Here is a 26,781-nt window from a genome sequence, read left to right as displayed (position 1 = left end):
TTGGGTGGGGATGCAGAGCCAAACCACAGTTGACTAAGCCTGATGTCAGTGTAATGGATTCAGTAGTCCTTCTATAGGTAAGGATTCAGAGCAGAAGGGAGGGCAGCCAATATTTTCACTGTAGTACAATGTGCATGTACACACAATAGTTCAGAGGAAATGATGTGTCCATCTTCATTATTTCATCGGAACAATAGATTTAAAAGAATGTTTGATCAAAAAGGGCTGAAAATATGTAGAAAATGGAGTTTTTATTGGCTTTATCATGATATGTGTATGAGGATTTCTGCTTGAAGCATAGAGGAGTGAGCTCCTAATAAATTAATCTTCCCACAAATAAGAGCTATTGACTCTCAAAAAAGAACTACCTGAAGGCACCGGACACTGGAGATGGAAGCTGAGCAAGAATTTTTTGAAACGGAATTGAAACTTGGAGCCTGTAACCAGCGTGGGAATTGAAATTTGGAGTGTGTACGTTATTTTTTAACTGCTCTACACAGAAGGCAATCACAGCAGTGGTATTGGGCATGAGGTGGCTCTAGGTCTGATAGAAAATAATTCATCCTCTTCTTGGCAGAGGAATCAAGGAAGAGAGTTAAGATACAAAAATAGCTTCTGAAAAGCAAGAATCCAGAGAAGAAGAAACCTAACACCTAAAATATTGATATCTGATGAATGCATGAATAAGCAAGCTGAAAGCAATCAGGAGTTAAGATTTAAAGAACTAAACTGTACTCTGAGCCACTGCCATCACAGATATATAGTCTTTAATCTGAGTTTAAGTCATTTTTCTGCTAAACAAAAGCATCAACACTTTTTAAAGTGATATGAAAAAAGCCAGAGCCTAGATTTTTATTCATAATTACATTCATAATGTCCACAATTCAATCCGAAAACCGCTTCATATACAAAGATCCAGGAAACAATGACCCATTTTTAAGGGGAAAAATGACCAAATGTTGAAATTATCAGACACTAACTTTAAACAGAGTTATAACTATGCTCAATCAGGTAAAGAAAGATACACGTGGAAGGAATTAAAAAATTAGAAAATACCAGCATAATTGTAGAAAACATAAAAAGGCATAAAAGTAATTTTAAAATTGATAAAATCACAAAACCTGAAATACAAATTTCCTGTGTAGGCCAAATTTTTAAAATAAAGGTGTCAAAAGAATCTAAGTAAAACCAAATATAAATCAATAGAAATCATACAATTTGAAAAAGAGACAAAAAGTTTATGAAAAAATACAAACTGGGCCAGGCACGGTGGCTCATGCCTGTAATCCCAGCAGTTTGGGAGGCCGAGGCGGGCAGATCACGAGGTCAGGAGTTCAAGACCGGCCTGGCCAACATGGTGAAAACCCATCTCTACTAAAAATACAAAAATTAGCTGGGCATGGTGGTATGTGCTTGTAATCCCAGCTATTTGGGAGGCTGAGGCAGGAGAATTGCTTGAACCCAGGAGGCGGAGGTTGCAGTGAGCCAAGACTGCACCAGTGCACTCCAGCCTGGTGACAGAGGAGACTCCATCTCAAAAAAAAAAAAGGAAAAGTACAAACTGAGCCCCAGAGAACGGTGGAACATTTCAAAAGGTCTAACACCTTAATTAGGTAATTGGAGTCCTAGAAACAAAGGAAAAATTTGAGACAAAAAATATTTGAAGAAATGATGACCAAAACTTTCCAAATCTGGTGAAAGGCCTATATTTATAGATTACTAAAGGTCAGCAAACTCCAAATAGGACACATTTGAAAGAAGCATCTACACAGGTATAGGTACCTCCTAGTAAAACGGCTGAAAGACAAAAGGAACAAGAAAATCTTAAAAACACCCAGAAATTAATACTTTACATATGGTGGAACAATCGTTCAAATGACGGTTGATATGACATCAGAAACCATTAAGGACAGATGACAGTAAAGCAACATATTTAAAATGCTGAAAGAAAAAGAAAATAATGGTTAACCTAGAATTTTATATTTAGTGAAAACAGAACAAAGTTAAAATAAAGACATTTTCAGACAAAGTAAAACTATGGGAAATACAAATAAAATTCTTCAGGCTTGAAGAGGGAATTGATACAGAAAAATTCATATCTTAGGAATGAATAAAGTTTAAATGAATAGAGATAAAAGATACTGACTGTATGGTTAAATATAAACTAACAATTTTCTTATAACTTAAATATAGAAGATTAAAACAAATTTAATTGCATATTATATACTTTCAGCAAAGACACAGAAAATAAAATTTTAAGAATTTAATATACATTTACCCCCCAAAAAAATTATGAAATGCTTACATAAAAACTTAACAAAATATTCACAGGACTTTTACACTATAAAATAGAGAATAAAAGAAATTAACAAAAACCTAAATAAATGGAGGAATATTACTCATTCATGCATTGGAACAATCAATATTATTAAAATGTAAATTCTCTTCAAAGTGACCTATGAATTCCATGCAATCTCAACAAAATGTCTAGAAAGTTCTCTTAGAGGAAGCGACAAGTTGATTTTAAAATGTACGTGGAAATAAAAATGATGTAGAATAGTAAAATCAATGTTACACAAAAGAAAACGTAGAAAAAAGACACTACCAGACTTTAGAAATTACAATAACACTGTAGTAATCACAACAATATTATATGGGCATAAGCATAGGTATGTATATTGCTAGAGCAGAATAGAGTATCCAGAAATAGACCCAAACATATATGATGAAAAGATTTTTGACAAAAATGCCAAGGCAATTCAATAGGGGAAAAAGTACTTTCCAAAACATGCCACTGGAAGAGGTGCAATGACTCACATCTGTAATTCTAGTGCTTTGAGAGGTCAAGGCAGGGGCATCGCCAGCCTGCACAACATAAGAAGACCCCATCTCTACAAAAAATAAAAGAAATTAGCTGGGCATGGTGGCACACACCTGTAATACTAGGTATTCAGGAGGCTGAGGCAGGAGGATCTTCTGAGCTGAGCAATTTGAGGTTCTGGAGTTATGATCGCACCACTGCACTCCAACTTGGGTGACAGAGCAAGAATCTGTCTCTAAAATGAAATAAAAAAGGCACTGGAACAATGTGATATCAGTAAAAAAATAAAAATATCTGAATTTTAATTCACATAAAATTACTCTAAATGGATTATTCACTTAAATATAAAAGGTGAAACCATATAACTACTACTTAAAAACAAAGCTAAACTAATCTTGGAGACTTAGGGATAGGCAATCATTTCTTAAATCAAACACCTAAGGAAAAATCATAGGAGAAAATTTCACAATTGGGCTTTATAAAATTTTAACACTTTTGCTCTTCAAGAAACTATTAAGAAAATACAAAGAGAGAGAAAATACTCAGAACACACATATTTTATAAAGAACTGTGCCTAGAGTATATCAACAACTCTTATATCTTAAAAGTAAGAAGACAACCCAACTTTTTAATGTTCAAAATATTTGAATAGGCATTTACAAGAGAAAATATATGAATAGCCAATAAACACAGTAAAAAATACCCAACATCATTAGTCATCAGGGAACTGCAACTAAAACGCAATGAACTACTACTAACCACCCATAAAATGGAAGAAAAATTAAAAAGACTTAATAAGGTATTATTAATCAATAAAGTACAAAGTAAATGTACACATTCAATGGGAAACTAATCAGCAATTCAAAGGAATAAACTACTGATACATACAACAATATACATGAATTTCAAAATATTTTGCTGAGATAAAGATGCTAGAGACAAAAGATTATCATATGATATTATTCTTATTATAAAACATGGAAACTAATCTATAGTAACAAAAATCTAGTAGATTTTTGCTTGCAGTTGAGGGTCAACGGAAGAACTGACTGCAAAGATATAGTAAGGATCTTTGAGAAATGATGAAAAATGTTACTTTTATATTGTGATGGTGGTTTTATGGGTGTATACAGCTGTCAAACTCATTGATTTTACATCTTAAATAAATGAAGTTTCTTGCATAGGCTTTTTTCTCAAGAAATTTGCTATATTTTCATATACCACTGATTTTTGCTTTGTTTTGCTACCACAAAATCTAACAGTAATATTGTTTGTTCTTGCCAATGATAGTCTAGCATACTGCAGATCAGCCATTCTTCTGAGACAACTATAAAACATGAAAATAATATTTAAAAGGATTTATGGGAAGGTATTCAACATCTTCTAAGGCCATCGTCTGACTTGGCAGGCCAAGATGTCAGAGAAAAATCTAGAAAGGTAAAAGCAATATTCAGTACACTGATGCTTTTTCTTGGTGAATTTGAAGATTCACAAGCTACATCTAAGAGGCTAAGAAGACAAGGAAAATTTCTGGCATCCTAATGGAAGCCACTGAAAACAATGCACACATGAACCCCCAAGTAGGTGGGTCTCTGGTGAATGCCCTTGGTTTGCCTGTGGTCCAGGACAATTTCCATGTATACATGCAGCAAAGATAACAGTATTGAGAAAGAAACAATAATTCTTCTTGGAGAGAAAATACATACGATATATAATAATGATGCTAAGCTTTGGAAATAAGTTGTATGTTTTTCACTGAAAGAGCGGAATGGGTCTTTTTAAGCAGAAATCTTTTAACATCTAGTCCTTCAAAAGGTTTCTGAGAGAGCTTTCTTAGTAAACAGCAGGGGGAAAAGACAAGGGAAATTCAACGAGGTACAGAAGAGGTTCTATGCTTTTCTCAGAATACGTAATTAATGCTTTTGCTTCCTCAGTTTCTTCCCCGTAGTCAATCTATATTCTTCCAAAAATAGAGTAAGTCCCAAAGACTGTCCTTCTCACTGTTTAATAGCTGTCAGGAAGAAATTTAAATACCAGGAGGATGAGAACCCCTCTTTTAGACCTCTGTCTCCAATATCGTTCTTCAAAATGAACTAATTTTCTGACAAATATTGTGCAAGAAAAATGTCATTAGCTGGCTTTAACCAACCTCTATGCTGACCTTGGGGTCAAAAAAAATCATGTTTTTATCGTTTTTGTGCGTATGCGAGACTGTGACCAGTTACTTCACCTCTGAACTTTTGATTCTGACAATGCCATCAGACTAGGATATCATGTCATTGAATTACATGCTTACAATGGCAGAAGAAATATTATAAATGGCAATCTATTTCCTATATACCACACTGCCTTTAATAAAAGTAACATATATTCTGCCTACTCTGTGGATAGTCTCATGCCTCTTATTGGTGAGTAAGCCTATATAATGTTGCCTGTATCACAATAATTTCTGTGAACCTTAAAACACTGCTGACATTTTCTTGTATTAAACATTAGGAACAGGTCCAGAGGGAACTGTGCCTCATTATTTTTCTTTGAACATTTCTTTCTTTCTTAAACTTCCTCATTAAATTAGTCATTTTCTTCCCTGGATGTAAAAGTAGCTGACACAAAAGGGCCACATTTATGGTATAGTGATGAGTTTTACAGAATCAATTTTTAATTTTAAAATGACTAAATTGGAAGGGAGATGAAGCATGCAATTAAAACAAATTAAAATTGATAATGATTATCTGTAGAAAAAATTGTGTCCTGGTTTTTTCCAGTATTCCATACCCCTTACAAAACTAATTCCAGTCCCTTCAAATTTGCTTGTTATAGGTAGATTTTTTTCGTTGTTTTTAATACTCTCCTGTAACAGAAAAGTTGAATTCCTTGGCAAAAATCGATTGTGTGATATGAGTTTTGAGCCATAGGTTATGGTTTATTTTTAACTGCATATTTCCAGAATTTTGTTAAATTTTTTTACAAGTAATTTCTAAGTGATAGTCACAAACACATGTGAACACACATATCCACACACAAGAATCCACAAACCACAAATGCATCTTGTAAGGTGTGGTGAAAATTTGTGATTGTTACTTTTTAATGTTTTCAACTCTATTCAGGTTGTAATTCAAATTTGCTCATACCAAAATCCTGAGCTAGTTTTAGTACTCTTTTTTCTCAATTCTTATATTTAATCTAACATAATTGTTGACATTATCCTTAAAATCTATCCAATCTGACTATTGTTCATTATCCCAATTTCTGTCACTCTAGTCTAAGTCACTAGTATTATCTACTTTGATCCCTGTCATGCCTATCATTCCTGTCTCTGCTTTTATTATGCTAAATTGCATACCACACGCAAGAGCTAAAATGATCCATTTAAAACATAAATCATGTCATGTTGCTTTCCTACATAGACTTCAATGACATTTCACTGAACTTAGAATAAGGTGCAAACAATTATCATGGTCTATGAGGGACTATATAGTCAGACAACTACTCAAAACATTGCCTTTCTCTCCTTCCACTCTTCTCTCATTCATTTGACTTCATTAGTACTGGACATGTTGGTATTCCTTGGAAATAACAGTTCTGTCCTGGCTCGGGCCCTTTTGTGCTTGGTGTTTCCTCATCCTGGAGTATCCTTTGCCCACACCTTGGTCTGAATTGCTGCCTTTCTTCATTAAGGGATCTGCCCAAATATCTCGACAGAGAGAGTGTCCCTTAATGATCCTATTTAAAGTGGCATGAGACAAGTAGAAAGTAGTCTATTTTGTTTAAAATGCTACAAAATGTTGAAACTTGGTATTTTGGGGAAAAATCGCCGAAGATTTTTGCATGGTACTTTTTCTCATCAGCTAGAAAAGTGGGAGAAAATAATGTGTCTTCACAGAGTGCAGCAAAAATCTGAGGAAATATCTGCAGGATAATGGCTCCGTAACTACATAACACAGTAAAGATATACAATTCTATTTTATTGGTGATGGTAAATAATTGGGGGCAATATTTTTCTGACAGTGCTGATATGGCAAAACCATATATGCAGCACCTATATTTGTATGATGCTTTGGATTGTAGGGTTTCACAAATATTTGCATAGTTTTCTTCAAAATCATCCTGTGACAGTAAAAAAATAGTACTACCTGTATTATCATCATTTATGTATGAGAAACTGAGGCCCAAATGGCTTGTATTCACAGCCTACAAGTGTTAGATTTTGTACCTTATGCCAACTTTTATAACTACAAATTTAGTATTTTTTCATAACACTATATAACAGAAGATCTAAATGCCAGAGAAAAATATATAAACCCAAATAGTCCATCTAATTAGATCCATGTTGATGAATTATCTATTAGTTATCTATTAATTTTGATTAATTATCTATTAATTTGTTGATACAAATACTGAACCATTTCTGCTTATGCAAGAAAAGATACTTTTTCTATTGCTACAGTTATAAAAGCAAAAAAGAAATTACAAAATGGTTGGAGAGAGTTAACAGTAGTCTTTGAGTTCCTGAGTTTGTCACCACAAATGGAAAGCTTTCATAGACCTTAAAATTAACTTCCTCCATTGCCAAATGACCAGCTGCACAAGACAGTCTACAGATCTTCATTAATTGGATTAAACAAGCTTGCTATGTTTTTCTTTCTAGCAACATGAGCTATATGAAAATCTCTAAAGATAATGCCCTTCTTGACAAGATTTATTCCTGACGAGCTGTCAAAGCAGCATAAAGCCAAGGCTCCAGTGAATGAATACAAAGGAAGATTGCCACCCTATGTACAATATCCAAGAAGGAGATTTCTCCAGGAACTGTATGTTTAAGAGTTTTTAATCTATTAGAATTCTAGGTATGAGAGGCATTGTGTGGCTACTCAAACCTTATTTTACAATTACAGAGGGAGCACCACCCTTTAATTATGATGGCTCTAGACTATCACTTTCATGACCACTGCTTCAAACTTTAACATGTTATCATCAGAGAAATCGGCACAGAACACAAAGTTTTCAGTTTAAAAATGTATGTCATTGTTTATTGTTTAAAATTTATTAATTGCTACTATTTTCAATGCTCTGTGTTAAATTCCACGGAAGACACAGAGATAATTATTGATTTTCTGCCCTATCATGATTATTGTCCAGAGGATGGATGAGATGTTTATGCAGAGACCAGGGGATGAAGAAGAAAGTAATAATTTCTATAAAAGAATACTAAGTTTTGGAGTTTGGGAAAATGCTTATTCTTATCATGGAGTCTGGGTTTCAGAGCTGGGTAGTTAAGAGATTATTTATTCTATTCTTCTCATTTTAGATACGAGGAAATCTAAGCCCTGCTTGGAAAAATAATTTTTTTAGTTCATATTGCTACTTAGTAACAGATTCAGGAGCAAAATAAGCTATCTGAGTTCCCAGTCTTCTGATATTTATAGGAATGGATGCACACTATAGTTAATAATAATAGTTAGCCTTGGAGCTCAGAATTGAACACCTGGATGTATTTTATACCAGGCAGCCAACGGGTTGCCACATTCACCATTTCGAATCCTGGCCAGCTTCTCACACCATATCCAACTATGACTTTTCCAGTGGGAGCTCTTCAGGGAAATGGGCCAGGGTTTTAAGAAAAGAAACAAACAAACAAACAAACAAACAAAACAATTCTAGCCTTCAACAATCTGTACAACATCTAACTTTTAAATTGCTCAAAATTCTGCCTCATCACAACTCTATCTACAGCCTTTAACACCAGTGCCTTCAATTACTGTCATTGACACAATATCCCGACCAGTCTTCATCCAGAACCCAGGTTCATACTGCCTATTGGACAGTGACACCTTAATATCTAAATGACATATCTAAATGGAAATAAAACTATAATAAAATGGGAAATCTCTAAAGCTGAGGTCATTACCTCTGTTGCTTTGATATATTTCTCGTGTTCTATGCTCTCTCTCTCCATGCGATTAAACCTGCAAAATTTTAAAATAATTTGTCAATTGTGTTTCCCCATTCATAAGTCCTTTTCTATCCTTGTCTCCTGCTCTGTAAAAGCTTCCCTGGCTTTTCTTTTCCCTGTGCTCTACCACTTACTAGAGTTGACAAATTTCTTAAAATCCCTGGGTGTTAGCGTTTGCAATTGTAAAAGAAGGATGGTCATTTCAGTTACCTTAAAAAAGATTATTATGCTGGGATCATGGGGGTTATTGGATGACTTTCTGCTTATTTATTTTTTGTTATTTTCTACATTTTCTATAAAGAGAATTATTTACTTTAATAATAGCCAAATAAATGCACAAAATTCAAGCAAAAAAAATCATAAGAATTTTTTGTGCCACTTTTGTGTTTTTATTTGAAAATGATATTTTCCTGTTTTAAATTCAAACAGTAACAACTAGTTATACAATGAAAAGTCCCTCCATCTGTGGCAAAAACTGATAATTATTGAGCAAAATTTATTGCCTCTTACCCCTGGCCCGCAACCAAATTGCCACATTGTCAGACTCACTGGCACTTAGGTGTGACCACATGATAGTTTCCTAGCCAACAAGTAAAAGTAGTAATGTGCAACCTCCAAACCTCCAAGCCTTCCCATAAAAATCTCCATCTGCAATCCTCCATGCTGTTTCTCCTTCTTCCAAATGAATTTTACTATCTATGAGAACTTTAGAAGCCAGTGGGAAAAAATATTACAAAGTTGGTCATCCTGGGTTGCTGAACAACTGTATGATATAAGACACCCCCACCCTCCTCATTACAATTAATGCAGAATCTCAATGAAGTGATATGTGAGCAAAAAAAAACAAAGACTTCTATTGCATTTGAGCCATTATGTAATTTGGACTGTATATGTTACAGCAGTAAGCCAATTTTAAATATATCTGACTTCCCAAATTAACCACTTATAACAATCAGAATAGACTAGGTTTATTTGGTGATAAACAAAACCCAAAATTCACAAAAGTTTAAAACAGTAAAAGTTTATTTCTTGTTTCTGCAAACTTCTTGATAGTCCTGGTGACTCTCAGGCAGTTGCCCTTGTATATGAGTCAGCCATCCAAGCTGCTTTTATCTCGTGGCTCTACATTTTCAACACAAGACCTTGTGCATTAACACTGCAAGGAAAGAGAGAGATGGCAGAATTTAAAAAGGGCTCTTCATTTTTGTCAGCTCAAAAGTCAGTCCCACTCATTTTATTTGCCAGATCTAGTTTCCTGGCTTCAGTTAACTGCAAGAAGTATGGAAACTATAATCTTCTGTATGTCCAGGGAGAGAAGAACTAGCTATTAGTGAACTCAGTCAAGTCCACTACACAACTGTTATCTATTTCTAGAGAAATGAGGGTCTACTATACAGACAGTGTTTGAACTTTTGCTTTTTCATTTAGCGTATTTTGCAGATTAATATACAAATTATTCCTTTCTAATGGCAGAATTTATTCAATATGTCCCTCATTGTTGGAAATTTGACTTATTTCCAGACATTTTCTATTGCAAACAGTATTGCTGTGAACATTATTTGAGTACATACTAGAATATATATGAGATAAATTCCTAAAAATAAAATTTCTAGGTCATATTTGCATTTCTAATTTTGATATATATTTTTATGATACATCTTATATATAATTTTATCCAACGAGTTTGCATGAATTTACATCATTGCCAATGACTTAGGAAGTTGTTTCCTTTCAAGTTTGCAATGACAATATATTATCAAAATCATGTGAGGGTATTAGGCGTAATCTGCATAGTAGCCTATCACATACAGTCATGCATTATTTAACAATAGGGGTGTCTTCTGCAAAATGTGCCATTAGGTGATTTCCTCATTATGTGAGCATCACAGAGGGTACTCACACAAACGTAGATAGTATAGTCTACTACGCAACTAGGCTAGATGGCATAGCCTAGAGGCTACAAAACTGTATAGCACATTACTGTGCTGAATACTATAGGCAGCTGTTGCACAATGTAAGCATCTGTGTATCTAATCATAGAGAATGAACAGTAAAAATAGTGTTATAATCTTATTGGCCCGTATATGTCACCTGTCTTGACTGAAACATCATTATGTGGTACATGACTATATTTATATTTAACTGAGTAAACCTTACTAAACATTGATTTTGTTTCTAATATTCAAATTACATAAAATATTACACATAAGTATGTACCCACATTTTAATTATTTTATTAGTGGAATTACTGTATCTACAAGTGTGAACTATTTTAATTTTCTTGACATTTTATCAAATTGCTTTACAAAAAGGTTTTACCAATTTACACTTCCTCCAGTGTTACGTGAAGGCCCATCTCACTTCACCTCCACCAATGTTAGGTTTTATCATTTTTTAATCTTTGTAAACTTGTAAGCTGCATAAGGGAAATACTGGAAATTGGCAATGCCACCTCTGTAACAACTAACTTATGGGACATTAGCAAGGCAAATTCTATTATCATGAATATTCTAAGGGGTACTTTTTTTAGTGTTGCATCTTTTTACAATTTAGCATCTTTTGGGAGGTAGAGTCACTATTCCCCAGTGGCATGTGGTTCTTGTGAACATTTCAATCATGTTACCTTGCTACAGGAATTCCCTATTCCCCTGTTGCCAACAAACACCCTAAGATGTGCCAATTCAAGACCTTCCTTAATATTAATCTATAGAACCTGGAATAAATAAGCTGTTACCCCTTTAAGGGAAGGGACAGTGTTGCTAAACTGAGAGGAAATAATACTGGAATGGCCAGGGGCCATATCTTATTTAAAATATGAAGAATGAAACTAAGCACAGATAAGAAAAGAAAGATAATATTTTAGCAATACTGAGTGCATAATTCCTGCCCTAGGTGCTTCGTTTTTCTGTATCTCTTGCTTTCAACTTTAAGCTACTCTTTTCTTGCCAGCCAGTGAGCTTCTTTTGTATAAACTAATTTGAGCTGAGTTCTTGCCTTTTGCAACTGAAATAATTCCTACTAATACACACACTAAAGCAGTACCTTTACATACTTCTCTACTTTGCATTCTGATAACCAGAATCTTAGTCATCATAGACAATGTAAATCTTATGAAATTTCATAAAGAAAGCAGTATTAGATCCACAAGTGCCTCCCAAATATTCAAAGAAAGATATTTTTCAGGACTTGATATAATTTTAATATTACTGTATTGACTTGATTACAATGTATTATTATAAACTGGAGATCCTTTTCTTGATATATAATAGACGAGTCCAAATCCTATTAGCTTCCAACCCTGCTGAGTACCTGTTACAGAATTTTACTCTTTGGTGTCCCTTGAAATAGGAGTCAAAAGGCTATATTGTGGAGTAAGCATTGGACTAAGAGGCAGGTGCTTGCATCTGGACATCGAGCGAGTCTTTAAAGCTGAGCTAATCTAGAGTAGCTAGTTTAACAACATTGAATAGATTGTTTTAGTTCCTAGTTTTACAACATTGAATAGATTGTTTTAGTTCAGTTTCCTCACTTATAATAACCTCATTTGAATGACTGCTAGAATCCCTCCTTGTTCTAACATTCTAATGAATATCAATTTAATAGTAAATTTAACTGAAAGTAGCAAGTCTGATCTTAATCCAGTCCAGTTTATGTTGAATAAGTAAAACATTGCTTTCATTTATTCTCCTGTTTACATGAAAATGAACTAGACACTTTAGAAATCTTCTCCTTTTATTTCTTTTATATAGTCACAATGACTTAGGTGTTTCTGAATAGCCTACATCAATTAAAGCATTATATATCATTTGACATTTCAAAATCATTAGTAAAAATGTTACATTTCTGGTGGATCGATTATTCTGTGATTATACCAGGTCTATAAAAAATGCTCCTAGTTATATTAATAAATAATTATATTTGTAGGTTTATTATAAGAACTGTAGTTCTGAAACTCATGATTTTTCTGAATGGCAGTTAAATAGATATGGACATCTTTTTAGCAAATAATTAAATCAAAGTTTCCTTTGGGCATGCAGTTGCTTGGCCTTTATATGGATTTTTAAGTTAGCATGCTAAAACTGTGGGGTTCTCTTTCTTTTCTTTATTTTTTATCAAGTCAAGAACCCATGAAATGAAATGATGTTACAGTACAAACTACATTTGGCAAATAGAATGGAGAGTAACAGCTCCAATTTTCTACTGTTTTTTTCTGTCACATTAACATAATTCCATTAAGAATATCTACAGAGAATTTCTGGTGTGCAAGACCATACATCAGATATTACAGAAGATAAAAGAAATGAAACAGAAATAACTCTATTCTAAGGTGAATGCCTTCTCCAGCAAAATGAATAAAATGCATACCTACAAAAAATTTATCATCATTACATATTTATTGAGCATCTTTTGTCTCCAGGAAACTTACATTTTAATGAGAGAGACATACATAAAATAACTTCAAATAGTGCTATGAAGAAAGTAAAACATGACAATAAAATAGACAGTAACTGGGAAGTTACTTTACGTTAGATGATCAGAGAGCTTTTTGCAGCAGTAGAATATAAACTAAGACCTGGATAACAAGAAAAAGCCAATCAGAAAGATCTGAAGAAAGTATTTCAGGATGAGTGAATAGTTCAAGGCCTTAAGGCATTAATGTAACATATATCATATATTACTAATAAAGGAGGATTACGCTGAGGCACCCTAGGACAAGGGGCCATGAGAATTCACAGGCGTAAGAACATATGTAAAAGTAGATACAGAAGATTTGTGAGAAACAAATTAAATGAGCCTCAAATTTGAGCAGGTTTCATTAAATGGACATGTCAAGGTCAAGGAAGAGAACCCAAGAAAAAACATAAACTAGGAATTTCTAACACACAGTTATAGTCTTAAGATTATGTAGTGATGTTTAACATTTACCAAAATGAAAGAGTAGCATCAGGAGGTCTTTAGTGGACTTTTCCAAAAACATCATGAAAAAACAGATGCTGGCTTCTTTTAGAATCTCAGAGCAAGTACTGCCCCATAATATCCAAGATATTAATACTTTAGGAAATAAATCTGATTTTAATTATTAAAACTTGAAATTACATATTTTATTCTCTTGTCCTGTGTGATTTTTTTAATATTCACTTACAAAAATCCTTCTCTCAGAATTTTCTAGGGAATAATTGTGATTATTTGAGAATTATTCATGAAAGGATTTGTATAATTAAGAGCTAAAAGAAACTTTAAAGCTCACCTAACCCAAACTCTAAATTTACAGATGGAGAGATCCAGAGAAGTAAATCTTGCCCATTAATAATTGAAGAGATATCAAGACTTGAACCTAATTCTGCATTGATTCCTAATCCAATACTTTTTTATTGTTTCCTTATTTTTAATTATGAGCATAATTACTTGTATAAACATATAACAGTAAAATTATATATATGGTGTAAAACATGATATGTGTCTGTGTACAATGTGTGTGTGCAGGATAATTAAATCAAGCTATTTAACATATATATTACCTCACATATTTAACATTGTTGATGGTGTGAAGGTTGTTGGTCAAAGGACACAAAATTAGTCAAAGGGTACAAAGTTTCAGTGATGCAAGACAAATAAGTCCTGGAGATTTACTGTACAATATCGTGCCTGTAGTTTATTTGACATTGTATACTTCCCAATTTGCTAAAGGGTGTATCTTCTGTTATCCCTTCTGTGACAGAAATGTAACAATAAATAAAGAGGGTAGGAGGAAACATTGGGAGGTAATGGGTATGTTTATGGCATATATTGTGATGAGTTCCTGGGTGTACACGTATCTCCAAAATCTTCAAGTCATATAGATTAAATGGGTATAATGTTTTTGTACAGTCAATCATATCTCAATAAAGTAATTTTTAAAATATCTGAGAAAACTCAGGGAACTAAAACACAGTAAGATATGAAGTATATCAGATATAATTTGTTTAAATGAAAATTTTAAATATCATATATTTGGATGCCTTTAATATTTTACAACTACAGATGATTCAAGTTATTTTTCTTTAAATAATGTCCCAATCCTTCACTTGCATTCAGGTATGATTTCTAAAGAGGTCAAAAGAAAGGGTGGAATTTGTAAGATTTCTTGACAGAAAGATATCAATCTATCTGAAATATCATACTCTCCTATCACTCACTCAGCATTTTTGAAATTTAGCCTTCTTTTTATCTAAAACCACAATGTAAAAATTTGTTGATGCAACTTCTGAATATTTCATACCAAATCCCTAAGTATTGTTTAGGAATTAGAGAAGAAACTTTAAGACCCTTGTATTTATCTTTACTAGATTAAGGATGATTACAGGCCAGGTGCGGTGGCTCATACCTGTAATCCCAGCACTTTGGGAGGCTGAGGCAGGGGGATCACCTGAGGTCAGGAGTTTGAGACCAGCCTGCCCAACATGGCAAAACCCTGTCTCTACTAAAAATACAAAAAATTAGCCAGGTGTGGTGGCACATGTCTGTAATCCCAGCTACTCAGGAGGCTGAGGCAGGAGAATCACTTGAACTCGGAAGGTGAAGGTTTCAGTCAGCCAAGATCACGCCATTGCACTCCAGCCTGGGCAACAAGAGTGAAAGTCCATCTCACCAGCATGGCACATGTATACATATGTAACTAACCTGCACATTGTGCACATGTACCCTAAAACTTAAAGTATAATAATAATAAAATAAAGAAAAAGAAAAGAAAACACAATGGTTTTAATTAACTTTTAAATATAATAATATTTACATGAAAGCACAGCAGATGTATTCTCAAAAAAGGTTAACTGTTTTTTAAAAAATTCTCTCTTTAATGCTATTTGCATATGAAACTTGTACTCAGCTGCCTAATTTTTATCTTATTAAATGCAAAATAGATCTATAACATCCTACTAGACTAAAACTCAAATGGACACACCACATATACATACTTTTTAAAAACTCAATGTAAGTTGCCTTACAATTTGCAGTTTGTGTGTGAATCATCTCATTCATCACTTAACAATCAGTTACTTTTGGATAGAATGCCTAAGCCCAACAGTGACAATGACATCAGAATTCAATTTAATGAGAATGGCTATTTCTGAGTGAAACGGAGAAAAGTGAGAACAAGAACAACATGACCAGTTCCTAAGAATGCATATAACTTCCAATTATGCAGGCTAATGGATTTTTAAAGATTGTCCTAGATCTTTCCTTTAATCCCATTGATTTGATTTTCCATTTCTCTCTCCATTCTCTGTCAGACTCATTTTTGTTGTGAGCACTGTCATACAGCACTCAAAGCCAAAAATGTTTTCTAGCGAGTTGGGCTAGGCTTGGGTTGGCACTGCTTGCTCAAATATAAAAAACAAATGAAAAGATGAGAGGTATATTAGTGAAGTGCAATAGCACCAAATGGGAAAAGGATACACTTGTTGAATATGAAGGAGACACTTAAATTATCTAACGTTCAATTGGCACAACTGTAAAATTAGAATATTAGATTTAACCTTTATCCTCTAATATTGTTTTGATCTTTTTTTTTTTTTTTGAGACGGAGTCTCGCTCTGTCGCCCAGGCTGGAGTGCGGTGGCGCGATCTCGGCTCACTGCAAGATCCGCCTCCCGGGTTCACGCCATTCTCCTGCCTCAGCCTCCGGAATAGCTGGGACTACAGGCACCCGCCACCACGCCCGGCTAATTTTTTGTATTTTTAGTGGAGACAGGGTTTCACCCTGGTCTCGATCTCCTGACCTCGTGATCCGCCCGCCTCGGCCTCCCATAGTGCTGGGATTACAAGCGTGAGCCACCGCGCCCGGCCTATTGTTTTGATCTTATTACTACTGTATAAACTTTTAGAATTAGATGATCTCTAAGTTAACTTTAGAGATCACCCAGAGTAGTCCATACATTATTTGAGTTGGATAAAAACCTTTGTGCATTTATTTCTATGCAGTGGCTCCTTAGAAGTTTCTGCCAAATCACGGGTGGATCACGAGGTCAGGAGATCGAGACCATCCTGGCTAACATGGTGAAACCCTGTCTCTACTAAAAAATACAAAAAATTAGCCGGGCGTGGTGGCGGGCGCCTGTAGTCCCAGCTACTTGGGAGGCTGAGGCAGGAGAATGGCGTGAACCCAGGAGGAAGAGGTTGCAGTGAGCCGAGATCGCGCCACTGCACTCCAGCCTGGGCAACAGAGCGAGACTGTCTCAAAAACAAAATAAATAAATAAAAGATCCAGATAGCTCAGGTGAGGTCTTGTGGGGAAAAGTCTCCTACAACTATTCTATTCAGGCCACAGATTTTCTCTTAACTTTGTTCTTAATCTTTTAGATAGATATAGGGCCTTGACATTCTGTAAGTTTCCCGGCTCTTGTTATTGGGAGAAAGATGTCCTTATAAATCTCTCCCAGATAAATGCGGAAGGTTAAGCTGTCAGAACTAGAAATTGTGTACTGCAAGTGATTACTTGTATGACATTAGGTGAACTTCTTCACTTTTCTTGTTCTCATCTATTTTTTTTTGGTTTTTTTATGTAGTGAATGGCAATTACACTTATGTTTTCTGTTCTTTCATAGAACATACGACTGGGACAACATGAGAGACACAGCTTTGTGGGTTTCTACATACTACAATACTGTGATTATTAAAAAGGAAAATGCAATACGAACAGTAGAAAGAACAAGTAGAACCTAAATGGTCTTCAACAGGGGTGCTAAAAAATTTGACTGCAGTAATTGTACAGGGTTTAGCTGAGCGTAACGTGACTGATTATCAGCTTTAACACAAAACATTTTCAGGCTTTTCTTAGTTGATGTGACTGTATCAAGGTGAGCACCTCCAATGTCAGCTCACAAAAGTTTTCACTGGCTGGGTGCAGTCACTCACACCTGTCATCTCAGCACTTTGGGAGGCTGAGGCAGGTGGATGACCTGAGATCAGGAGTTCGAGACAAGCCTGGCCAACATGGTGAAAACCTGTCTCTACTAAAAAAATTTAAAAATTAGTTGGGGGAGGTGACAGGCACCTGTAATCCCAGCTACTAGAGAGGCTGAGGCAGGAGAATCGCTTGAACCCGGGAGGCGGAGGTTGCAGTGAGCCGAGATTGCGCCATTGCACCCTAGCCTAGGTGACAAGAACGAGACTCTGCATCAAAACAAACAAACAAAAAATATAGTTTTCATTTAGCATACATAGTTATTGTTTCTGCCTCAGGAATCATCATGTTCCAGGAAAATAAATAAGCCAGGTCTAGATATATCCTAAGAAATTTTGATAAGAAATAAGTAGCATCCTTAGTTCTGCTATGAAGATATTATTAATCTTATACTATATTTAATGAATAAAGTTATATATGAAGCTTTTGTGCCCTAGCATTTGTAGCATTGGTTGTGTTAATAATCAGGATAATTATTAGTGATAATTCTCAAGATAATATGCCAGGAACATTTCTAATTTTTTTAGTTTACTTTGAAACTAAAGTTGAATAAAGGACAAAATGGCCATTGTCACTGTGAAGAAACTTAATAATGGTTTTCTCCATCTGTAAAACACACTAACTTGAATTTTATTGTACTAATTTCTTTAATAATTATATAAAAATTATATAATTTACATTTATATGCTAGCACATAATATCTGACTTTGGTTGGTTAAAACAACCTATCCAAAGTCAGATATTACATGCCATTGTATAAATGTTTTTATCTAACTGTTACTATTTGTGTTGGTTATCATTAAATACCACATACAGAGTATGCTCAACAACTTAAAAACTAAACATAGAAAAATACAAGGACTTCCATTATTTTGCAATATGGCAAACTAAATATTAATTGAATCACTTCCCATAACCATACAACTAATTTTGATGAATAAAATGTGAAAACAACAAAAATCCTATGTACAGAATAGGCGAGAATTCTGTGAGTATTGGAGCTTGCATTAACCTGGAGTCAACTGTCCATCACTGATAGCCAAAAGCCTCTATTATAATCAGTCAACTGCACTGGAGAGAGGAGGTCAGTGACTATGGTGCTAGCAGAATGGTAGCTCAGTTAAGAGAAATTCAGAGAAAAATAAGACTTCTGAACAATCATAAGTCAAAGTAGGTTAAAACCTGACTGGAGAGAGTTAGCAGAGATGTGTTCACCTGTCTCTGATTCCAAGCAGAGCTAATCAAAAAATAAAATGTCTACTATGAAAATTCTTTAAGTATTATTTTGTTTATAATTGACACACGGTAATTGTACATATTTATGTGGTACAGCTTGATGTTTCATTGCATGTATACATTGTATAATAAAGATATTTAGCATATCTGTCATTTTAATTTATCATTTCTTTGTGGTGATAATATTTAAAATCCTCTCTTCTAGTTACCTTGAAATGTACAATACACTATTAGTTATACTCACTCTACTGTGTAATAGAACACCATAACTTATTCTTCCTGACTAACTGCAACTCTGTACACACTGAGCAACCGCTCCCTCTTCCCCCCAACCCTCTATCTCTGATAAACTCTATTCTAACACTTTGTTTTGTTTTGTTTTGTTTTGTTTTTTGAGACAGAGTCTTGCTCAGTCACCCATGCTGGAGTGCAATGGTGCGATCTCAACTCACTGCAAACTCCCTGTCCCGGGTTCAAGTGATTCTCCTGCCTTAGCCTCCCAAGTAGCTGGGATTTCAGGCATGCGACACCAGGCCCACCTAATTTTTGTATTCTTAGTAGAGACGGGGTGTCATCATGTTGGCCAGGCTGATCTCCAACTGCTGACCTCAGGTGATCCACCCGCTTCAGCCTCCCAAAGTGCTGGAATTGCAGGAGTGAGCCACTGTGCCTGGCCTCTACTGTCTACACTTCTATGACAGTAACATTTTTAGATTCCATATATGAGTAATTTCATGCAGTGTTTTTGTCTATCCGGGCCTGGGTTATTTCGTTTAACATAATGTCCTCCAGTTTCATTCATGTTGCTGCGAATTTCTTCGAGAATTCTTAACAGCAAGGTTGCATGTATATGAGTTTGGGGACAGATTTACCATCACCTTTGGGATAAAAATCTCCAAGTTGAAAATTTCATTTAAAGTGGTTCCAGGTTGGTATTACCCTCAGACTCCTAGGAAAGGTTAAAAAAAAATCCAGAAGAATGTGTATTTTCAAAACAAGTCTCAAAAGAATTCACATAAAATTCTAAGTTATATGATAAGCCTAAAATTAATATATATATAAATAAGAGGAAAATATTTAAACATGTCTCTCCATATGAATTAGCAGAAACATAATGAAATGTTAAACCCATAAAGTCTGCAAGTATTAGAATTTCAAACAAGAATATAATGTTGATATGTTGAATATTATTTTTTAAAAAAATGCTTTGAAAAATAAGGCCAAGTAAATCTGAAAAATAATAAAATGTAAAATGCAGACATTAATAACAGGATTTAGAAACTCAATGCACAAAAAATACAGCACAGTAGAAACATTAGAAGATGTATCCTCCATGAGTAAAATGGTGAATAGTAGTAAAGTAATTAAACCAACTGCAGAACAGAAACTACATGAAAAATAGGAGAGATTGTAAGATACATTGAATAAGGTAAGAAGATTTAACATAATCTATTTTTAGAGTACCTTATGCTTTAGGAGGCTTAGGAGGGAGAATTGCTTGAGGCCAGGAGTGTGAAACCAGCCTGAGAAATATAGAGAGACCCTGTGTCTGCAAAAATAAAAATAAAAAAATTAGCAAGACATGGCACACACCTACATTTCCAGCTACTCAGGAAGCTGAGGCTGGAGGATCGCTTGAGCCCAGAAATTTGAGGTTGCAGTGAGCTGTGACTGCATCACTGCACCATTCCAGCCTGGGTGACAGAGCAAGGCCCTGTCTTTGGAAAAGAAAAAAAAGGTGGAGGGAGTGGGGAGAAGAAGCAATAATTAAAAAACATAGCAGAGAGTTTGATGACTGACAGAAAAAAATCATGCCTCAAATTGGTTACATAAATAATTCAAAAAGTAAATATTTTTTAAAAATCCAAATTAGAATATAGTAAAATACCAAAGACAAAATTAAAAGCAGTCAGTGACAAAATGTAGACTAACTGTAAAAGGTCTATAATTAGATATTGGCAACACTAAAATTCAGAAGATAATGTGATTACATCATTACAGTGATTAGCTAAAAATATTTAAAAAGTAATCTTGGAAAATCTATACCCAGTGAAATTATCTTTCAGTAATGAGGATAAAATAAAAGTATTTTTAGGCACACACAAAGTAAAAACATATTCTATCAATAAACTCTAAAAGAACTTCTAGAGAAATTCTTTATTTAAAAAAAGTAATTCCAAAGGAAGGTCAAAGGTTCGAGAAAAAATACTGAATGAAGAAAATATTATATCAGTCAAACTTAAGGCAGAAATTAATTATATTAAACAACAGTAACAGTATGCAGTTTAAAAATTAATTAACATATATATAAATCATGACCAAAAAAGTAAAATAGTGGCAAGTGAGAGGAATTCTTATATGGATAAACTGAATATAATTCTTGTTGTTAGCTTTAGAATTTATTAAAATGTATATATTAATTTAAAAAATTATAGAAAAACTACTAAAATATAGATTTGATATAAACTCTAAACCAGTAGGTGGAAAAATTACAATGACTGAAAAAAAAGAGAAAGAAAAAATACCCTCACATGGACAGACAGAATTTATAAACAAATCATAATCAATGTAGGGCTAAAGTAAATATTGTATTAAAATAAAAATAAAAATTGTCAGACTGTATTTTAAGAATATATTTTTTAAAAGTATTTCTATACAGAAGAGAAAAAACACATGAGGCAAATTCAAGCAAAATAAATATATTGGATGTGTCTATATTAATATCAGATAAAAGGTACTTTAAATCAAACTACCAATAAACAGAGTAATCAGATATTGAGAAAAGATTCAATTCACCAGAAATATCATAAAGTTGAATGAAACTAACAACAAAGTTTTGAAACTTATAAAAAAGAAAACTTATGGAATCCCAAGAAAATGAAAAATTTATCATCATGAGAGGTTTTAACATATCTCTGTCAGATATTAATGAAAAAATAAGAGATTAAATTAATAAGTGGAGGATTTGAAAAATTCAGTAGAATTTTCTGTGTCTTTTTTCCCCCACTCCCTCTACAAATCCAGTTACGATGATTGTAACGGAATAAATGGAATGAACCTATCACCTGAAAACAATGGGGAACATTACCTATAGTGAATGAGGTAATTTAACGAATTTACTCAGACAGAAGTAAATTCTCTATCTCAGGAAGACAGAATGCGAAAGTGATAGGACAGATAGAATCACAGAAGTAACAGACTAAACTATACATAAGGGAAAATGTAATGGGAGAAAGGAGATCATTTTCCAGACAGAAACCCAGAGATGCCCAAGCATAAAAGTTCACAGGTACAGAGAAAGTCCAACAGAAAACAGGAAGTTAATTTAAAGACTCCCTAAAAAACCTGTCTCTGACTTAAAAAAAAAAATTAAAAGTCTTTCATTATAGTTTTGCAACTATAAATTTTCTCCATTATTAATTTAGAAACAGTTAACCTAAAAAAGATATGCAGAAAAAGCATATTGTGAACAACATAGTTAATGATAATTTTTAAAAAGTATTTCATGAAAATAGAAAAAAAGAAAAGATACTGCTCATAAAATTATAGCTCATACAACTGTCTTTTACCCTTTTGCTAGCTAGATATGCTGAGGCATAAAATTACAAATCCACATTTCCTTGCAACTACTTATGTGAATGTAAAATGGAATCTGTAAATTCTTTTTTCTGTGTCTTTAAAGTAATATTGCAGCTGGTGGCATCTTCTTGATCAGTTGTGGTTTTAGAACTAGTACTCCTATGTGGAGGCAGTTTCGCCTTGTTCTGAGTGGCAGCCCTGAAGGCCTAACCTGCAACCTAGACAGGCAGTCCTTTTAGTGATTTTCTGACTTGCCATATCCTTTAATCAAATTCCTTCCTTCTTAAAGTACTTGTAGAATTTTCTGTTCACTATAGTTATTCTTGACTGATAAAGGTATCCACTATTACTGCTTCTCACTGACTTTTTTTATTTGAATATCTTAGCCAATACAATAAGATCAGAAAAAAGAAATAAAACATATGAGTAACAGAAAGGAAGTAAACTATTATTAGGTGCAAATAATATGATTATGTATATCTATGTCCCTTAAATCAAGCTTGTTCATTGGGTGGTATAAAATCCTCATTCTCACTGAATGTTGTCAGTAAGGTCAATTACTGTAAAAGCAGGGCATATTAATGACCCCATTTTAGTGGTATACTTGCCTACCTGTCCTTGTAGTAGGATCACTGCAACTCAGCAGAAATATGATTTAGAGTGCTCAGAGTATTTTGATAAAAATACTTTGTTGCCAATATGGTGAAACCCCATCTCTGCTAAAAAATACAAGAATTAGCTGGGCATGGTGGCAGGCACCTGTAATCCCAGCTACTCGGGAGGCTGAGGCAGGAGAATCACTTGAACCTAGAAGGCAGAGGTTGCAGTGAGCTGAGATGGCGCCACTGCACTCCAGCCTGGGCAACAGAGTGAGACTCCATATTAAAAAACAAAACCTAATAAACAACAACAACGACAAAACAACACATTGTTTTTAATTGTCTAAACTTTTTTTTTTTTTTTTTTTTTGAGATGGAGTCTTGCTCAGTCGTGAAGCGATTCTCCTGCCTCAGCCTCCCGAGTAGCTGGGATTACAGGCACCCGCCGCCATGTCCAGCTAATTTTTGTATTTTTGGTAGAGATGGATTTTCATCATGTTGGCCAGGCTGGTCACGAACTCCTAACCTCAAGTGATCCACCCGCCTCAGCCTCCCAAAGTGCTGGGATTACAGACCTAAGACAATGCTACTGGAGGGTCTGAATATTTTTATAAAAATTAGTCTTGGTACACCATTTTGGATTTTTTTTTCTCTCAACATTTTGAAAATGTTATTCTATTTGGGTTTCCATTGTTGCTATTAAGAAGTCAGCTAGCAATCTATTATTTGTTAATAGCAATTTTTTTTTTCTCTCATCAGACTTTTAAGAACATTGCCTTTTTCAATTCCTCAGGGATCTAGAACTAGAAATACCATTTGACCCAGCCATCCCATTACTGGGTATATACCCAAAGGACTATAAATCATGCTACTGTAAAGACACATGCACACGTATGTTTATTGCGGCACTATTCACAATAGCAAAGACTTGGAACCAACCCAAATGTCCAACGATAGACTGGATTAAGAAAATGTGGCACATATACACCATGGAATACTATGCAGCCATAAAAAATGATGAGTTCCTGTCCTTTGTAGGGACATGGATGAAACTGGAAATCATCATTCTCAGTAAACTATCACAAGGACAAAAAACCAAACACCGCATATTCTCACTCATAGGTGGGAATTGAACAATGAGAACACATGGACACAGGAAGGGGAACATCACACTCTGGGGACTGTTGTGGGGTGGGGGGAGGGGGGAAGGATAGCATTAGGAGACATACCTAATGCTAGATGACGAGTTAATGGGTGCAGCACACCAGCATGGCACATGTATACATATGTAACTAACCTGCACATTGTGCACATGTACCCTAAAACTTAAAGTATAATAATAATAATAATAAAAGAACATTGCCTTTTTAATTATTTAGTTTTATTACAATGTGACGATAGGAATTATTTTTTATGTATCCTACTATGATTCATTTGGTTTCCTGAGTCAAATGATTGTGTTTTGTAAAAATTTATGGCAAATTTTTTAGGCATCATTTGTTCAAATATAGCTGTCTTCATTTCTTCAATTTTTAAAATTCAGGTAATTCAATTATGCTAGATTTTCTTATTCTCTTCTTTATGTTTCCTAATGTTTCATGCTTTCTATTTCTTTGTTTTTCTGTTACATAGTCTGATTAAGTTCTTGAATATATTTTCCAGTACATTCTTTCCTCAGTTGAATTAAAACTACTGATAATTCCACATATTGAATTATTTAAATTATTTTATTATTTTTCACTTTCAGAAATCTTATTTAGTATTTTTTCAAAGACATTTTGTCATTTTCATTGTCATATATTACTTCATGATTTCAAACTGCGTTAACAAATTTGATTTTATGTCTATCAATTATTGAAGATGTTTTCTCTTTCTATCCAATGTCAAGTTGAGACAGAAATTCCTCATATCTATTCTGGATATGAGATTTGTCCCTTGTCCTCTGTACTTCTTGAGGTCATCAAAATCTAAGCTCAGCTTTCTTTGGTTTGGCAAACACCCTCAGGTAACAACCTGCTTCAGTTCTCTGCTTATAACTCTGAGTTTCTACTTTCAATTATTTTTTGGCATCTAAAAATTTCTATCTTTCTTGCAAGATTGTCTGTGTTTTGAGAGGAATGGGTTTGTAAGAGTATTTTATCAGCAATTGCAATTGATTTCAACGAGTTTGTTCGGTTATCAAGTCTATCATACCATCTGAATCAATAATTGATTTTTTCTTGTTTATTACTTCTTTCCCCAAATGGAATGAGGTAGAAGGAAAGTCTGGTACTTGGCCTGTCTTAATCAGCATTATATCTTGTGCATATAAAACAGTTTCTGATATGTATTAATATTTATTGAGTAAATACAAATTATAAGTATTTCCAGTTCATTTATTTTAATATTTATTTACATTATATGATTTCAATAAAACATAGAAAATTATTAACAATTACTATAACCTCTAAGTGTATTTATAATACTTTTATGCATTTCCTCATTTTTCAACTGTAAGTATGCATTAGTTTTTAGTAAGAAGATATTTTTTAAGAATTAAATATGTCATATGATAAATATATTTTAAAATTGCTAACTACCCAAAGAAAAAAGTTACAGGTAATAAAACTACAAGTTAACAGTAGCTATGTATGGGTGGTAATGTATAGGTTGTTTGTTTTTTAAAGTTTATTCCATCTTTAAAATGTTCTACAATTAAATTAAACAATTTTGTTCAATAAACAAAATGTTTAATTTGATAGACATTCTATATGGCCTAGAGGCAATTATTTTCTTTAAAATCCTATGTAAAATTTAAACATCTATTTTTAAACTAAAATATATTAATTGATTAATATATGTCTGACTAATGCTAAGTACCTTATATATATTGTATCCATTTTTACAAACCAATAAAATATTTTATGCATAATGAAATTAAATACAGTTAAGGAACTTTCCAGGGACATACATGTACGTAAAAAATTGTAATAGCAGATAAATGACAACTGCCAGGTAAGACATAGAGCTGAAACCCTTAGACAGTCTGTGACTTTTATGGAATGTCAAAGCCATGTCTTTAAATATCGCCCTAAACTTCCTCACCCCCTCTGAAGAAGTAGTGTTCCTATCTATAAAACATCAATGAAATTTCATTAAAGAAGCAGTACTCTGGCTTTATTAGTTTGCTAGGGCTGTTATAACAAAATAACACAGACTGGGCAGCATAAGCAACAGAAATTTATTTTCTTACAGTTCTGGAGATTAGAAGTCTGAGTCCAGGGTGTAAGAAGGGTTGGTTTCTTCTGAGGCCTGTCTCCTTGGCTTGTAGATGGCCACCTTCTTGCTGTATCCTCACATGGTATTTCTTCGGCGATCATGCACCACGGCTGTCTCCCCATTTGTCACTCTCCTCTAATAAGGACATCAGTCATAGTGAATTAGGACCTACCAGAATCACCTCATTTTAACTTAGTTACATGTGTAAAGATCCTGTCTCCAAATACAGTCATATTTTGAGATACTGGGGGCTAGGACTTCAACATATAAATATTTAGAGTAAGATATTTCAGCCTAACACTGCCATACTGAAGTAAGTGGGCAAAAATGTAGTTCTATGTTAATAATAGCACTCTATAATAACTTGAAGCTAAAAAAGACAAAATCCTTGCAA

The 26,781-nt window shown here is 34.0% G+C and overlaps 1 long non-coding RNA gene across 19 annotated transcripts in view; it reads right to left on the bottom strand.

Annotated features, from left to right (window-relative positions):
• LOC106634637 (uncharacterized) overlaps window positions 1–26,781 on the bottom strand; it is a 176,845-nt gene that overhangs the window by 3,136 nt on the left and 146,928 nt on the right. For 6 of the 19 annotated variants that reach the window (XR_010111711.1, XR_010111714.1, XR_010111722.1 and 3 more), the window contains 6 exons: window positions 26,362–26,522; window positions 20,416–20,500; window positions 15,139–15,372; window positions 8,730–8,787; window positions 2,935–3,056; window positions 743–1,941 (listed from right to left, as the gene is read on the bottom strand). This is a non-coding gene — a long non-coding RNA (uncharacterized LOC106634637). Of the gene's footprint in view, window positions 1–742; window positions 3,057–8,729; window positions 8,788–9,726; window positions 9,931–15,138; window positions 15,373–18,473; window positions 19,901–20,415; window positions 20,501–26,361; window positions 26,523–26,781 lie in introns of those variants that run through there. The other 13 variants (XR_010111717.1, XR_010111716.1, XR_010111719.1 and 10 more) reach the window with 13 other exon arrangements.

The sequence above is a fragment of the Pan paniscus genome, chromosome 2 (genome assembly GCF_029289425.2).
Source record: "Pan paniscus chromosome 2, NHGRI_mPanPan1-v2.0_pri, whole genome shotgun sequence".
Taxonomy (NCBI): domain Eukaryota; kingdom Metazoa; phylum Chordata; class Mammalia; order Primates; family Hominidae; genus Pan; species Pan paniscus.
This window is presented reverse-complemented; position numbering and strand designations above follow the sequence as displayed.